Here is an 18,378-nt window from a genome sequence, read left to right as displayed (position 1 = left end):
TGTGTAGACACAGGGGAGCCCCAGGAGATGACCTGGTCCCACTGTCATGTAAGTAAGGGCCCCATTTGTTGTACACCTAGTATGCCAAATATTGTCCCACTTGATTCTCACAATGTCTCTAAGACTAAGTGCTGTCATTTTTTTATTTAACAAATGAGGAGCCAGAGACTGAAGATGAATAATTAGAGAGTTATCAAAAGTCACATAACCAGTGATGTACATTACCTAATGAGGTGACAATCACCATCTCCTATTCAACTGCTAAAACATACCAGGTTTCATTTATATTGCTCTTGGTATATTAAGGAGAGTGAACCTTAACGGTGGCAGAATTGGAGGTAGAAAGATTAGTTAGAGGTCTACACAATAATTGAGGGGAGAGATAAGAAACTAAACTAAAGGCATTTATGTACAATAGTGAGATGCAGACTGTATGATATACCTGGGAGGTAAAATGCATCAAGCCAACATGATTTATTGATTCTAGAAGGTGGGTACAGGGGAGAGAGGGTTTGATTTGGGTAAGTGATGGATGATGGTGCCATTATCTACAAATGGAAATACTGGAAGTAGAACAGATGTGGGGTGAAGAGAGGAGGGGAATTTAATTCTGGACAGGTTGAATTGAAATATATCTGTAGGGCATCCAAGTGAAGTGCAGGGTAGAGAACAAGACTAGAGATGTATAGTTGGAGGATGCAGATCAAGACAAGTTTTTTTTTTTTTTTTCCAAAATGGGAAGGAGCAAGGCAAACTGTCTCACAGGCTGAGAGAGATGTTAAAGATCTAGGAAACAGAGAGATTAAGTGACAGAGGAATGTCCTGGGAGAATAGAGAGAGGATGAGGTCAAGAACCCAGCTGGAGTGTTGGTATTGACTAGAATAAGCTCTTTTTACTTCAAGAGAATGGGTAGTGAAAGCAGGTAAGGGTAGATGCCAATGTAGGTCAACAGCTATGTGACGGGAAGGTTATAATTAAAGGATTTTTACATACTGAGGGCCTCATTTTTGTCCATAAAGAACAAGGCCAAGTCTTCCACTGAAAGTCTACCAGCATGAGTATTATTTAGGAGATAACTGCTGAAATATAAACTTCCATAAGTTATACTTAAAAGAAGCTTTAAAAACTTTTGTGCTATAAGCAATACCATCAAAAGAGTGAAATGAGAGCCCACAGAGCAGGAGAAAATGTTTGTAAATTATATATCTGATAAGGGACTTGTAGCTAGAGTATGTGTAAAACTCTTAAAATTCAAAATACTTGGCAAAGCATGGTGGCTCACTCCTGTAATCCCAACACTTTGCGAGGCTGAGGCAGGAGGATCACTTGAGCCCAGGATTTCGAGACCAGCTCGGGCAACATAGAGAGATCCTGTCTCTACCAAAGATTTTTAAAAATTAGCCAGGCATGGTGCCATGTGTCTGTGTTCCCAGCTACTTGGAGGCTGAAGCAGGAGGATGGCTTGAGCCCAGAGTCTGGAGCTGCAGTGAGCTATGATCATGCTACTGAGCTCCAGCCTCGGCAACAGAGCAAGACGCTGTCTAATAAAAAAATCAAAATACCCAAAGGATTTTAGACATTTCTCCAAAGGAGATATACCGAACATCTTTAGCCATTTGGGAAAGGCACATCAATACCACAATATGATACCATTTCACACCCACTAGGATGGCTATAATAAAAAAGACAGATTGTAACAAGTATTGGAGAGAATGGAGAAACTGGAGCACTCATAGGGTGTTTGTGGAAACACAAAATGCCTCTTTGGCTCACAATCTGCCAGTTCCTCTAAAGGTTGACAGGCTGTCATAAAATTCAGAAATTCCACTCCTATGTATATACCCCAAATAAATGAAAACGTATGTTCTCACAGAAACTCGTATGTAAATGTTCATGGTGTCATTATTTGTAATAGCAAAAAATGGAAACAACTCAGATGTCTTTCAAAAGGTGAATGGATAAAGTGTGATATATCTATACGATGGAATGTCATTCAGCAATACAAAGGAACAAAGTACTGACACAATGCTTCAACATGGATGAACTTTGAAAACATGCTAAATGAAAGAAGCTAGTCACAAAAGATCACATATTACATGATTACATTTATATGAACTGTTCAGAATAGGTAAATCTATAGAGACAGAAAATAGATTTGTGGTTACCTAGAAGTGGATGTAGGGAAGAGATGAAAGAGGAAGAGAGAGTGCTGCTAATGGATGTGGATTTTCTTTTGAGAGTGAGGAAAATATTCTAAAATTAGATTATGGATGATTCTTTGAATATATTAAAAACCATTGAACTGTAAACTTTAAATAGGTGAATTATATGGTATGTGAATTATATCTCAATAAAAGCTGTTTTTTTTTTTTTAAAAAAAGAAGCTTCACAGAAGATTTTCAGGCAGTGAAAATACTCTGTAAGATACTGTAATTGTGGATATTGGTTATTATATATGTGTCTAAACCTATAGAATGTACAATACCAAGAGTGAACCCTAATATAAACTATGGATTTTGTGTGATGGCAATGCATCAATATAAGTTCACCGGTTTACCAGTTGTAACACACATACTACCCTTGGGATGTTAATAAGGAGAGAGGCCATGTTTGTATGAGGATGGTGGTATATGAGAAATCTCTGTACCTTCATCTCAATTTTGCTGTGAACCAAAAAATAGTCTTTAAAGAAAAAGAAGCAGAAGCTTAAAGTCTAAGGAAAAGATTGTTGACAGAGGCAAGAAGTGAACACTGCTAAAGACCAGATAATAATAATGGCCATTATATTTGAGCGATTATAAGTCAGGCACTGTGCTAAATGTTTTACCTGCATTATCTCCTTTAACCTTCACTATAGCCCCATATATAAGGTACTTTTCCCTAAATTTACAGAAATACAATTAAAGCTCAGAAAAATAAAGAACTTGTCCAAAGTCAATAGTAAGAAAGATAGGAAGACAAAATGCAGACCTAGATATGTGCGAGTCTGTTCCTTAATAAATGTACTGTGCTGTCTCCCACAAGCTTTGCTTTGCTTTCTAACCCCGACTTTCTAGGTTCTGTACAAATGCCAACATCTTCAGGCCAATTTCTTTTTCCAGGACATTCCTACAATGCTCTAGGTCTATCAGTCTTACAACGATAGATAGCATTTCCACCTCTGCAGTCTTAATAAAGGGTTGCCAAATAAACACATTCATAATAAAAATGTTGTGGATAAATGTATTGATAAATGATTACTCTCCTTAACTCCTCCACATGCAGGAGTCCTAGAAGCCCAGCTGACACCCTGTACAGAGTGATTTCCTGATGTTCAGAGCACTTAGAGCTAGAGAAACTGAGAGCCTAACCCAGAGAAAATGCATCTCTTTATTCTATTTGAAGAGGTTATGAGTGAGAAGAAAAGAACAAAAGTTGATCTCACCTGTTAGATAGAGAGACAATGCCCATACCCATTCACCTGTCAAGGTGGTTCTTGAGTTCTATAACCCTGATGCAACCTTCCAGCTTTCCTCACGTAATAACTGCAGATATATCTAAATTAGTTCCTGGCATGTAGGAGGAGTTCAAGAAGTTTTCTCTTCCTTTTTCATTCCTTTACAGTTCCCCCATCCTCCTACTCATACTCAGTAACCATGAAAAGCTCACCGTTTAAATTCAAACCCCATCTCTACCAAAAATACAGCTAAAAATTAGCTGGGCGTGGTGGCGGGCACCTGTAGTCCCAGCTACTCAGGAGGCTGAGGCAGGAGAATCACTTTAACCTGGGAGGCAGAGGTTGCAGTGAACCAAGATCACCCCACTGCACTGTAGCCTGGGCAACAGAGTGAGACTCTGTCTCAAAAATAAATAAATAAAATTAATTAAATAAAATTATAAATTCAAACTTCTAGTCTGGAATGGAGTAACTACAAAAGAAGAGAAAAAATACAAACCTAGCTCCCTAGATTAGCTGCCTAAACTCCTCTGTGACCTGGTAATCATGACAAAATGGTATTGGAGACTATCTGCCTCCTGATGAAACTATGAGATACCTGTCCACATATGTCTTTATGCCACATTATTATAATGTGAGAAGCAGTAGAAGAAAAATCGTTCTTTCTAATAAAATGCAGTATACCAGTGTTTGCGTGGGCTTACATTGTGTCAGGCATTGTACTGAAGTCTGTACCGACATCTTGTCATTTTATTCTCACACAGTCTTTTGAGGTAGGTTCTTCTAATTGATAGGCAAGAAAATTGAGGGCAGAAGAGGAGGAATAACTTCTCTAAGGTCACCTAGTCAGTAAGGGAGGGGTCAGCAACCTCCCCTTAATCTATGTGGCCCTAAGTCAGGTCTCTCTATTTCTGTGTTAGATTGTCTCTTTATCCCTTTTGTTATCACCAAGCTCCCTTTCATGGAAACTGTTCTCCTAAAAATGGTATGGAGGAAAATGATTCTAATGTGTAAATAAGATTACAAGCAATTATCCAATATCAATGCAAAAATGCTAGAGTAAATATTAGAAAATAGAATCCAACACCATATTAATAAAATATACTATGACCAAGTAGGATTTATTTTGGGAATGCAAAGATGATTCAATATGAGGAAATCTATTAATTTAAATACTATATTAGTGGATATAAGAAGAATAATCATATATTATCCTCAGATGGGAAAAAAGCTTTTTAAAATTCTTTTAATTTTATTTAACAATATTAAACAAATGTTTTTGGAGACAGGGTCTCACTGTCACTCAGACTGGAATGCAGTGATGTAGTCATAGCTCACTGCAGCCTCAACCTCCTGGGCTCAAGCATTCTTCTGCCTCAGTCTTCCAAGCAGGTAGGACTACAGGCATGTACCACTCTATCTGGCTAATATTTTTATTTTGATTTTTTTAGAAACGGGGCCTCACTATGTTGCCTAGGTTGGTCTTAAACTCCTGATCTCAAGCAATTTTCCTGCCTCAGCCTCCCAAAGTGCTGGAATTACAGGCATGAGCCACCACACTTGGCAAAAAAAAAAAAAAAAAAAAAAAAAAAAAAAGGGGGGAAAAAAAAACAAAAACCCCCCCACATAAAAAAAAAAAAAAAAAAAAAAAAAAAAAAGGCGAGGGCTTTTAACAAAACTCAATGCCTACGCCTGATAAAAACACTCAAGAAAATAGAAATTGAGGCATATTTTCTACACTTGATCTTAGCCGTAAGGCCAAGAAATGATGATGCATATTTTTCTATATCTTGGTCCTAAACCCAGTGTTATGTTTAATCAGAAAATACTTGAGGTATTTCCACTGAGATTAGAAAAAGGTAAGGATGCTTACTCTCTGCATCTATTGAATATTTTTTTTCCAGAGATTATAACCAACACAAATTAAAAAAGAAAAAAAATCAATTCATAGGAAATGGAAAAGAAGAAATAAAACTATTTGCAGATGATACAGTTTACCCAGAGAACCTGAGAAAATCAATGATAAACTCACAGGCCATAAAATCAACTTTATCTTTTTAAAATGCTAAAGATAATGTTAATTTTAAAATAACTTCAAATGTCAAAAGCTGCAAGAATAGCACAAAGAACATTTTTTTTCTGGAACTGCTTGACGGTAAATCGTGAACAGAGAGCCCATCATTCTTGCATAATGTGTAACCCTTCAAAGAAGGGCATTTTTCAGATAACCAACACACGAGAATCAAAATCAGGAAATTGTCATTGATATTAACATAAATTCACAAACTCCATTCCAGTTAGTTAATTATCCCAATAATATTCTTTATAGGATCCGATCTAGGAACATGTGTTACATTTTGTTTCTCTGACTCTTTAATGTTTTTGTTTCTTTGTTTCAGTCTGGAAGAGCTCAGTGTGGATGGCCTCTCATATGCTAATTTATCCTCACTCCCACCCTCTCAGTACCAGGGGTAATGGAAGAGACAAAGAGGGTGACCACAATCAAAACCTATCCTGCCAGACATATAAAATGAAAAATTGCTTGAGTGTGTAGAGAAATCTGGAAGTGATGCTATACTTTTATCTTATTTTTACTATAAAAGTTTTGAAGCAGACTATAAAAATAGGAATATGTTAAATGATGAATATTCATTCTGCTGAATTATTCCTAGATAGAATGTTCACAAGAAAAAATTGTCTTATTTCCAAAATGGTTCTCCTAATTTAGATTTAGAAATATATCTGTTCTTAGGTCAGTATATGCTCAGCACTAACTGCGCTTCAAGAAAATCTCAGAGTCTATTCTTACATTAAATTTTAAACAGGTAATACCGAGAACACAACTATCCTCATTTTGTTAGATATTAATTCTAAGCAAGTTTTAAAAAATATTCTAAACTGACTCAGCCTCAAAGTTCTGTTGGAAATTCAGATTGTCACTAATTCTATGGGGCTGTAGTTCAAATTTCTTTATATGTAAAGGCTACAACTATTTTTTCCTAGTTATATTTTTATGGTAATCAAATTATTAGCCTTCATCCACGTTGACTGTCTGAAGGGTTCTGAAAGTATAATAGGTATATGAGTAACTTCCATGCTGTGCTTGTCTGATGAATTTCTGGGAAATCAACCCAGATATATTATTGGATTTGCTATCATTCTTGTAGAGCTGCTTTCCTGAGAACAGCTTGGAAAGGGAAAGAGGGATCATGGGCAGGGTCAAATTCCTTTTCTGGGTTGCCAGAGGCAAGAGCATACTGAGGAACTTTTTAAACATACAGGTTCCTGGCTAGGAGTAGTGGCAGGTGCCTACAGTCCCAGCTTCTCAGGAGGTAAAGGCAGGAAGATTGCTTGAGCCCAGGAGTTTGCAACCAGCCTAGGCAACATAGCGAGACCCTGTCTCTAAAACAAACATGCAAACAAATATATAAATAAAACTAAAAGTACAGTTACCTTAACCTCATTCCAGACTTTCTGAATCAGAATCTGTGTTGGTAGGTTCAGTAATATGTGTGGTGGTGGTGTTGTTATTTTTGAGATAGAGCCTCCCTCTGTCACCCAGGCCGAAGTGCAGTGGGATGATCTCAACTTACTGCAACCTCCACCTCCTGGGTTCAAGTGATTCTCATGCCACAGCTTCCCAAGTAGCTGAGATTACAGGCATGCATCACCACGCCCGGCTAATTTTTGTATTTGTAGTAGAGACGAGATTTCGCCATGTTGACCAGGCTGGTCTCAAACTCCTGGCTTCAAGTTATCTACCTGCCTTGGCCTTCCAAAGTCCTGAAATTACAGGTGTGAACCACTGTGCTCGACCGGGTTCAGTAATATGTGTTTTGAAGAAGTTTCCCAAAACAATCTTCTGTAGTAAGCTTAACACTAACCTTGATTAGCTTTGAGAAAGTATGTCCCACAGAATGTCAGTTTAACAGAATGATCCCATAAAAAACTAAGAGGAGTTTTGGAAATTATGCATTCCATAGCCCCTCCTTAGCGAGCCATGGGACATATTAGTATATGCATTTAGTATAGGCTCTGAGGAAACATCTACTTAATTTTGTTTAATCCAGCATTTCTCAAATTTATTTGAGTACAGCACACACTTTTTTTTTTTTTTTTTTGGCACAACACAAATTACTATGCACTCTAAAGAACACGACTTTGAGAGAGATTGATACAGAACACACTCCTCTCCATGCCACCCCTTCTTTATTAATAGATCAACAACTGTTTGATGTTAGGCAACTCAGGAATGAATGTAACTTCAAACTTTTGTAAGGAATATTGTACAAGGTTGCGGAAGAACTTCCTGCTGTTATTCTCTGGCTCTTCCTCTGTTCATTCCTAAGCTCTAGATATTTTTAAAAAACTGATAACAGTTAGATAACCAATGTGCACTGATTTCTTACTCTATGCAGACAGTGTTCTAAGCACTTTGCAGGCATTATACCCCTTCATACACAGCCCGCTGAGGTAGTTTCATTACTATAACAATGTTATGACAGGATACGAAGGTACAGAGATATTAAACAACCAAACCTAAGAAAACTCACAGTGAGTGGTGAAGCAGGTATTATAGACACTAAATCCAGGTTCTCAGATTCAAAGCCTATAATGTTAACCACTTCATTATTCCACCTGAATAATGTAGATTTGATATAGTTTGGCTCTGTGTCCCACCCAAATCTCATCTCGAATTATCATCTCCGTGTGTCAAGGGAGGGAGCTGGTGGGAGGTGATTGGATCACGGGGGTGGTTCCCTCATGCTGTGCTCCTGATAGTGAGTAAGTTTTCATGAGGTCTGATGGTTTAAAAGTGTTTGGCAGTCCCCCTCACCTCCTGTCGCCATGTAAGACATGCCTTGCTTCCCCTTCACCTTCTGCCTTGATTGTAAAGTCCCTGAGGCCTCCTTGGCCATGTGGAACTGTGAGTCAATTAAATCTTTTTCCTTTATAAATTGCCCAGGCTCCGGTTGTTCTTTATAGCATGTGAAAATGGACTAATACAAGATTATTTGGTAATCTCATTCAAAGCCAAAGCTTCCCTTGTTCATGGCTTCCTAAGCCCTGTCCCTAACGCTTGCTCTCTCGTCTGAGCTACAGAATCTGCTTCCCTAATCGCTTGTTAGACACGTCAGTGAGGAGCTACAACAGGATTCTCAAACTTAACGTATCTCTGTAGAATCTCATCTTCCCTTTCCAAACTTACCCTTCCTTTTGTTTTCCCTCTTTCCAGCATTCATGAATTTCTTCATATGATAACTGTGAGCACGTACCATGCATTTGGCACTGTGCTCTGTTGGGGACTTAAAGGTGAATCAGGGCTTCTTATTCCTGACTTCTGTTTGGCTCATAACTTCAGTGAACACATGCTTCATCATGGCCACTTTCTTCTCTTTCTGCAATTTGTCCTTCCAGATTAGTCTCTCCAGCAGCTGTTTTATTCTGTCAATTGTTCTTAAGTCATATCACTTGAAAAAGAATTTGGTTGTTGGATTATCTTTCTCTGAAAGGTCATTGGCATGTCTGTAGGTGCTGTGGCAGATCGTATTCCAAAAATGACCCCACTGGCTCATCCCACCATGTGACATTGGCAGCCTTCCATTATGAGGTGGGGTCTACATTTCTCCCCTTGGATCTGGATGGGCCTGTAAATACTAGTGGAAGTGATGCTATGCTATGTGCTTTTCAAGGCTAAGTTCTAAAAGGCAAACACCTTCTTCCTGGCCCTTCAGAGAAGCTAGCCCTTGGAACCTAGGTCCTGAGTCATGAGGAAGAGGAAAGACTACATGGGGTCACTATGTGAGGTGTTCCTGGTGACAGCCCCTGTTGAGGACCCAGCTGACAGCAAGCACCAACCTCCAGACAAGTGAGTAAGGTTTCAGATGATTCCTAGTCCTGTCCTTTTCGTGTCCCCAGCTGATGCTGAGTGACGCAGAGACAAGATGTTCTCTCTGAGCCTTAGCTAAATTGCAGAGTTGGAGCAGCATAAATACCGTCATTGTTTTAAGCCACTGAGTTGTGGGGTGTCTGTTACACTGCAATTGACAATGAGAACAGGTGCCTACCTTTATTTTCACCAGCTATTGACAGGGGCAGAGTCACATGGCATAAAGTATAGCTACCTGGAAGGAGCTGCTGCTGAGGAAGCAGGCACCATTATTAAGTGTCAATTGTGTGCCATCCGTTTCACATTCTTAATCCTCTGTAGCACTTAATAAAGTACTTTGCATGTAGTATATGTTGAATAAATATTTACCAAATCGAGTTGAAATATGGTGTGATAGTTAAGTACACAACCTTAGCAGTCAGATATACTATACAAACTGCAACTCTAGATGCTACAGCTGTGTGATGGGAAGCAAGTTTCTTCCCCAATCCCTCAGTTTCTATATAATAAAAATATCATAAAACTCTGAAACTGATGTAAGGATTAAATATTTAAGGCATGTGCAAGTGCCTAAGAATGTGAGGCTCACGGTAAGTCTCTGTCTCTCATTCTCTCTTAAATTTTAGGACAAGATGAGAAAAGATTGTAGTCTGATTGTGAGGGATCTTGAATGCATAGTTAAGGTTCATTTTTTAGGCATTAGGGACTCATGGAAAATTACAAAGCTGTGATATGCATAAGGCAAGGTTTGAGAAGATTACTATGGCAATAATGTGTAGAAAGGATATCTAAAAACCAATTCTGAAGCTAAAGTCAGTGTCTAAGAATGTTAGGGTATAAAAAAGGCTTAAAAATACAGCCAAGGGGATATCAGGTCAGGAATAAATGGCAGGATGATATTACAAAGGACATTTCCATAGACTTTGATTGACTGGGTTTGAATCTACCAACGAAAAAGTTAAGATAAGGAAAGCGAAGTCCAAAATTGGTCATAATAATTTGGCAGCATTTATTTAAAGGATCCCCTACGATTCAACAATTTCACTTCTAAAAAACTGTCTTATAAAGAAATGAGGGCAAGAGTACTTAAAGTTACATGTCAGAGATATTTACTGCATCTTTGTTTGTGATAGCACAGTGTTGAAACCTGTAATACCATCAGGAATGTCATTGTTAGGTAGACTACGATATGTTCATACAATCAAATAATATGAGAATGAGGTAAATCTATATAAACTTACCTGAATGATAAGTTGTAAGTGAAAAGAGCAAGTTGTAAAGCTATATGTGTGTGTATATATACACATATATATAAATCAGATGAATATATATGCATATATATAAATCAGATGGCTATATATACGTGTATATAAATCAGATGACTATATATAAATGCCATCTGATTTTTGTTAACAGCAGGAAAAAGCCTAAGTGTTAGAAAAGAACAGCACTAAGATTAATGCTGTTTTCCTCTGGGGAATGAGGATGGAAGGATATGGGAGTGGAGTGATCTTACAAGATTTACTTTGATTAATTGGTACAATTTTATCTTTTTCTTTTTTTAAAATAAAAATATAAGAACATTATATTTGCAAATTTCATACCATTACAAACAGTGCCATTAACAGAAGCAGTAAAGTTGAAAAGATTGTTGGATTCAGGGGAAAGAAACTGATTAGATATAGATTAACTTGTAGAAAGAAAAAAAGAGATGTAGATCAACTTGTATTTGGTATGAAGTGGTGCTGTACCAAAGGGTTGGATTGTGGTTAGAGTTGTGGTAGTCGTTGGCAGCAGTCAAGGGTGTATCTGGGCAGGCTTTCCGGTTGTGGTTCTTGTAGGGCTCAGACAAGATGTGGTCGATATGAATAGAGCTTGCAGCTAAGACTAAAGGGTCAAAGGCAAAACTCATGAGCCAGTGTCATGGGAAGCAGCACCGCAGATCATTTTTACCATTGCTGGATCCCAGGATTGGAGGGAGTAACTCTCTCTGACACAGCCTTGTTCACCCGAAAGGCTAGCTTAGGACATCTGTCTGACTGACCAATAATTTACCCTGGATTCAACATAATAGGAGAGTCGGAAGGTAGTACAACATCCTACTTATGAAATTAATCTTTATTAATTTGTCTATTCCCACCTTAAACTTATTTACATTTTCAAGTTGGTATGTATCTATATCTGCATTCGTATCTATATCACCCATACCTATGACTATAATTTATATAATCTGTTTAGATAGATACAGATAGATATCCCTGTCTGCCTCTTCTTGTGTGAAACAATTAGCATGTATTCAAATTTGGTCTTGAACAATACTATGTATGTAAGTATGTCATAAAAAATGGATCCCACATGGGGTATTATAGTGGTATGTTGTAGAGCCAGTGTTTTATTATGGAATTACTGATTGCTTCTCCAGATGGGTTTAAATAGATGACTCTAAGAAATATTTTGCAAACTCCCCACTTCTAGCTTACTGTCCCTACAAATGTGCTCATGGGAAGACCCACTTTCTGTTCATTACTTTAAAATGCTTTGGGCAAAGAATCACTTGGATGTTTTTATTAAATAAACATTATCTTCAAAGCCCAATGATGAATTTTTTTAATATATGAAAGTCTCTTTCTAACTCCTTTTCAATATTTAATACATATTATATAAGTATAAACAATACAGTTGACATTTTAAAAATGCATATGCAAAGTGATTTGCAGAAGTGTCTAAAATATTTATGATTCTATTATCTACAATTTTCTTTTATTTATCCTATCTCCTGTAGATTCTGATTAGGTATAGGTAGGGATTTTTAAGAAGTGTTATGACTCAAGCCTTTCTTTCTTTCTTCTTTTTTCTTTTCTTTTCTTTTCTTTTCTTTCTTTCTTTCTTTCTTTCTTTCTTTCTTTCTTTCTTTCTTTCTCTCTCTCTTTCTTTCTTTTCTTTCTTTCTTTCTAGAAAATAAAATGTGTAAATATGAGTCCCCTAAGATCCCCCCGCCCGTCCTGCTGACAATGATATGCTTAGACTCTGGGATGTGTTGCCTTTTTTTGCCATGTTCCTTATTCATGGTATTTCAGAACAAAAGATTTATACATACCCATGAAGCTACATATATTCTTTTTTAAAATCACTGTTATCAAGCCACATATCTCATAAATTAATAGAAAAATGTTGCTTGTAAGAAAAAGAATTTCAGATTGCTTTAATTTTGTCAATCTCGTGTCTTTCTAAGCAGAAATACCAGCCTCAGTTTCCCTGCTTATTAAGCAATATATGCTTCCAAGCAATTGCAAAGTGAAAATGGAAATACCTTCAGAAATTACTTTATGCTTCTGCCACTAATCCAATAGAGGCCTGGAAGCTGGAGGAAAGAGTAGAAGCTGTTTTTATGGCACAATGCAGAGAACGTACAGGCCTGCTCCAAATTTTAGTAGCTTTATATGCATCATTTAATATAGTTGGTGAGTGGATAGGAGAAACAAAATTACAAATTTCTCTTTAGTGGCTTGGCTAAGAAGTTGAAGTTGAGAGTAGACTGTGAATCTAAATCTTTAGGAATTAGATACATATCTAATTCCTGGTTTTGCAGTGTGTGTGTGTGTGTGTGTGTGTGTGTGTGTATTTTTTTTAATAGTTCTGTCAGTTTGGTGATAAGAATATATAAGGTGATATGAAATTTTAAAAAAAGTATTGTGAGTTTAGGATCTAGTGAAAAACTGGGTAGTCTTCTAGAATCTAGTTAAATATATACAAAATAGAATTCTTAGAAATATCAGATGTTGGTCGGGTGTGGTGGCTCATGCCTGTAATCCCAGCACTTTGGGAGGCCGAGGTGGGCTGATCACCAGGTCAGGAGTTTGAGACCAGCCTGGCCAACATCGTGAAACCCCTGTCTCTACTAAAACTACAAAAATTAGCTGGGCATGGCGGCATGTGCCTGTAATCTAAGCTACTCAGAAGGCTGAAGAAGGAGAATCGCTTTAAACTGGGAGGCAGAGGTTGCAGTGAGCCGAGATCACACCACTGCACTCCAGCCTGGTAACAGAGCAAGACTCCATCTCAAAAAAAAAAAAAAAAAAATCAGATGTTAAGAATTTTTTTTTTTTTTTTTTTTAAACAAAAGAATAATGGAAGAACCAGGAATCCAGACGGGAGAGTTGAGTGAGCATGATACCTTCCTTTAGGGAGGAGAAATGATCCATTGGCTAGTTTGAGTTGTTTTTCAGTCATAGTGGTGGATTTGAACAATCCATCCAACCCTTTCACCCAGTTCTTCTCTTTACTAATTGCATGCCTTTGTGAGATGGGGCAATATGGGAGAGATGTGGGACGATAAGTGGCCCTTCAGAGGTTTCCATGACTTTTTAGAATTTTAGTGTGTTGGCTCTAGTTAAAGCTGTCGATAGGAGAAGGGAAATGTCTAAAACCCTGGGTGAACAGTCACTCAGCTACTCAGAAAAACATTTGGAAATTAGAAAAAACATTGTAAACATTTATATGTGTTCCTTTTGATCTAACAAGCATCTATATTTCCTTTCCTCTAAGAGAAAAGATTCAGTAGGTTTGGCTGGTTGGCTAATACCAGAGGACCACTGTGATGTCTTCATATTTATGCTACACAGTGTGTGGCATTTGGCAGGGACTCAAGAGATGTTTTCTAGGTTTCATTAAATTGAGTCAAGTGGAAGGTATAATCTTTTTTGTTTGTTTGTTTGTTTTGTTTTTGAGACAGATCTCACTCTGTCACCCAGGCTGGAGTGCTATGGCGCAATCTTGGCTCACTGCATCCTCTGCCTCCAGGGCTCAAATGATTCTTCCACATTCGCCTCCTGAGCAGCTGGAACTACCAGTGCATGCCACCACACCCAGCTAAGTTTTGTAGGGACAGGGTCTCCCTGTGTTGTCTGTCTGGTCTCAAGCGATCTGCCAACCTCAATCTCTCAAAGTGCTGGGATTACAGGCTTGAACCACCGCGCCTGGCCACAGTCTTTTAGAAGTCAAAACTATTTAAAAATGTTGATAAAATGTTTACTAAGTATGTCATTCAATATGTGTTCATAGATTACCTGAGCAAGGGAAATTGGAGAGGGGAAATCAAAAGATGATCCATTGACAGAGAGACTGGGAGTAACTGTGATCCAGTTTCCCTGTTACTGGTGGGAAGCATTACCAGCATCTAAATCAATCAGTGCACAGGAGGATATTGGGGCCGGGGCAGGGCAACTTCAGCTACCCCTGTGTTTATAAAGCAGTTGGACTTCAGTTGCTATAACTCTCTTGGCCTTTCTCTCCCAGTTGGCTCACTCTGCCCCAGAAGAGAAGGGGCAACTCTCCCATGTGAGCATTTGGGAACTACACTGGTTCTGTGTAGTTGGGAGCTAGCTGACCACAGGAGCTACAGTGGCTGAGTCCTCTGTGGTCTGTGGGGAGGTGCACTGTGAATGGTGGTTACTCTACCTAGTGCACTGTGAATGGTGGTTACTCTACCTAATTTTGGAATGCAGCTTTAGGAAGTCCTCTGTTGCACTGCACCTAAGCCATACCCTCCTTTCTCAGCTTTATAGTAATGAAGTTGACTTTTTTATCTCCTTCTGCCAGACTTTCATGTCTATCTTTTCATTGTTTTCAAACTTGGTTGAGAAATGAGTGCTATTTTTTGCCCCCATCCTTAAGCCCTATAAAAGGTACTCAGCTCCATCGGCTCTATATATCTATGTACTTTGCATCTAGTTATATGAGATGTATTCATTCATTTATTCATTTAGCCGTTCATTTGGAAATACGTACTGAGCACTTAGACTGTGCCAAGTACTCTGGTAAATCCTGAGACTCTACCCACAGAAGCTCACAGTGTAGCATATTTATAATGCAGTTGAACGAGTGGGTGAGCATGAAGCTTCCCAGGAAGAAACAGTCTGAACGAAGTTGCTCAGTTTTTGGTCTTTCCTTAACCGAGTCATAACAGAGTGGGGTTTGGCCAGACGGTAGTTGGGTGTGATAAGAGCTTAGGCTGCAGAGGCAGTAGGGGCTTCGTTCTGAAAGGCTCTCCCTAAAAGCCATACTAAGGGCCCTGGATTTTGCCTGGTAGACAACAGACAGCTGGTTAAAAGGTTAGAGGAAGGATGTGGTCAGATTCCTGTCTTAAATAAGTCACTTTGATAGGTTGGAGGATCAATTTGAACAGGACAAGCCTAAAATGACTAGTTTGCAGGTTGTTCTAGGTGAGATATTATAAGAATGTGATCTAGTAGCACGTCTGTTTTGTTTTGTTTGTTTGTTTTTCCTTTCCTTTTTTCTCTTGGACATTGTGAAATGAGCTAACGCACAAAAAGCATTTGTGTTTAACTGCAGTTCATAGCAAGAATTCAATAAATGTCGGCCATCATCGTTTTCTTTTCCTAAATCATCGTGTCATTTCCATCATCATCATCACCAGAGGTGATAATTTCTCTCTTACTGCTCATACTAAATAATGAGCAGCCTCCTAGAGGCAGGCTGCTGCCAGAGGAAGAGAGCCCTAGAACCTTCTCTCAGACGGCTCTGGTTCAGCTGATCAAACTGCTCCCTACCCCCACTCCCATTCCACCACCACATGACTACACCTCCCCTGGCAGAATTGCCAAAGATCCTGCATTCCTACCCTGGCCATGGAGCAAAACTGTGGCATTACTGTTGGATATTAAGGATTTCCTCTTTGTTTTACCGTTATCATGCTTTCTTCTAGCCAGAACTCTACTTATCTGATAGAAAATGTAGGGTTCAATTCTTTGTTCAGCTGCCAAGATTCTTCAGTGCTTTGGCAAGGAAAGGAAATCTGGCACAAGTGTTTAGGATTGCCCACGTACCTAAGAAAACTACACTTTCTAGATGTAAAGAGTATGTGGGTGGTCTTCTCACCAATGTGCCAGCTTTATCCCCTTGAATAATTGGAAATCCCCAGCAAATACCGTATTGAAGGAATTTTACTTGACTGGTGTATTTTCAAGGTCTTATTTAAAATTATATTTGAATTAAAAATTTTTTTTCTTGAGACAGAGTCTTGCTCTGTTGCCCAGGCTGGAGTGCAGCTGCATGCTCTCGGCTCACTGCAACCTCCGCCTCTCGGGTTCAAGCAATTCTCCTGCCTCAGCCTCCCTAGTAGTTGAGACTACAAACACCTGCCACCAGGTCCAGCTAATTTATTTTTTTATTTTTTTATTTTTAGTAGAGACTTGGTTTCACCATCTTGGCCAGGTGGGTCTCGAACTCCTGACCTCAGGTGATCCTCCAGCCTCAGTCTCTCAAAGTGCTGGCATTACAGGCATGAGCCACCATGCCCGGCCTAATAATAATATTATTAATAATACATGTAATAAGGAAAAATGACAAAAATAAAAATAATTCCAAATTTAATTATAGAAAACTCTTTCTTAAACCTCTTAAAATAACCACAGAACAACCAATTGATTTTATTTCAACCTTACTTTTCTTTTCTAGCTCTCTTATAAAGATTTGTGAGCCAAAAATTAAGAAGATTCAAATGAAAAAAACCTTCATAAAGATGCAGCACTTAAAGGATTATTTAAAAGAGGAAATGTGGACCAGGCATGGTGGGGTGGCTCATACCGGTAATCCTAGCACTTTGGGAGGCCAAGGTGGGCAGATCACTTGAATCCAGGTGTTTGAGACCAGCCTGGCCAACATGGCAGAATCTTGTCTCTACTAAAAATACAAAAATCAGCCAGGCATGGTGGCGCACACCTATAATTCCAGCTACTCAGGAGGCTGAGGCACGAGAATCTTTTGAACCCATCAGGCAGAGGCTCCCATGAGCTGAGATGGTGCTACGCACCCCAGCCTGGGTGACAGAGGGAGATTCTGTCACAAAAAAAGAGGAAGTATGGTTTGTATGTTCTTTCAATATAGAATGGCTATTTTTTTTTTTTTACTCTACTGCAAGTATGGCCAGTATGATTTTCCTACTGCATCTGTCTTCAAGAAGATGAGAATATTTTGAAACTAATAGCTTACATTCTCCCCAAGGACCTCTGTTTTTGATAGTGTAATAATCTCCATATATCACCAAAGTAGAATTGTACCGGCAAAGTTAAGAATCTGGATCCAGCTTGTCAAGGCCACAGCCTTTTGTATGTTTTTCAACTGTCCTACAGTGATTTGCACTTGTGACAATTACCTAGATTATGGAAATTTGTAGGTTTGAGCAAATCTTTCTCTTCTCAGTGTTTTTGTCTTCTTACCTATAAATAGTGAGAATGCTAAAAGCTACAAAAACTTCTTCTCAGGAGTTTACCATGAAATAGTCATCCTTTAAATGTAGAGATTAAATTTTAAGTTATTTGCATGAGCAGACGAGGCCATTAAGAGATAGTATAGAAAGGTAAAGGGTCTATAGGTAGATACATAAGGAATAATTTTTCCACATTTTTCAAGAACACTCAGGCAGAGTGAATTATTCATGCATCTACAACTAAAAAAGGTAATCATCAGTTACCTTTCCACATAGTACATACTTCAAAATGTCTAACAAAGTTTGTGTCTGTTAGAATACTTTCAGCCACAAGTCTGTCAAATTAGCTTAAGCCATGTCGAAAACCATCGGCTCGTGTAACTATACATCATAGATTCGCTGGGCTTCAGGTTCCTGGACCCAGATGCTTTTCATCTCTAGGTTCTGCTGAACACAGGCTTCATTCTAAGGACAGTTTCCCACAGCTGCCAGCTGCAATCAGGGTTACATGCTTTTACTTCCACTTCTGGTGTAGGAAAGCCTTGCTTCCTGAAAGGTCCCTCAAGCATAAGGAAACGTTTCCCCTAGAGACCTTTAGTTGATTTGGGTCACATGTTCACTCTGGAACCAACAGTGGGAAAACTTATGAGATAACTCCTTGGCCTGTCAGGCTATTGAGGATGTGGGCTGAGTCAGAAAGGACTAGATACCTGGCCAGAAAGGGGTGGATATCTTCCATTCTGTTGGAAAGGAAGAAAGGACAATGGATGCTTTAGGCCACCAGTAACAGTCACTCCAGAGTTCCTGGGAGGAGTAAGCCTATA

The 18,378-nt window shown here is 38.7% G+C and overlaps 1 protein-coding gene across 1 annotated transcript in view; it reads right to left on the bottom strand.

Moving 5' to 3' along the window:
* The window catches only part of PHLDB2 (pleckstrin homology like domain family B member 2), a 196,354-nt gene that overhangs the window by 133,042 nt on the left and 44,934 nt on the right, over positions 1 to 18,378 (bottom strand). The window lies entirely within an intron of this gene.

Source organism: Piliocolobus tephrosceles, chromosome 2 (genome assembly GCF_002776525.5).
Source record: "Piliocolobus tephrosceles isolate RC106 chromosome 2, ASM277652v3, whole genome shotgun sequence".
Taxonomy (NCBI): Eukaryota; Metazoa; Chordata; class Mammalia; order Primates; family Cercopithecidae; genus Piliocolobus; species Piliocolobus tephrosceles.
Note: the sequence above shows the minus strand (reverse complement) of the source record. Positions and strands in the feature narration are given on the sequence as shown.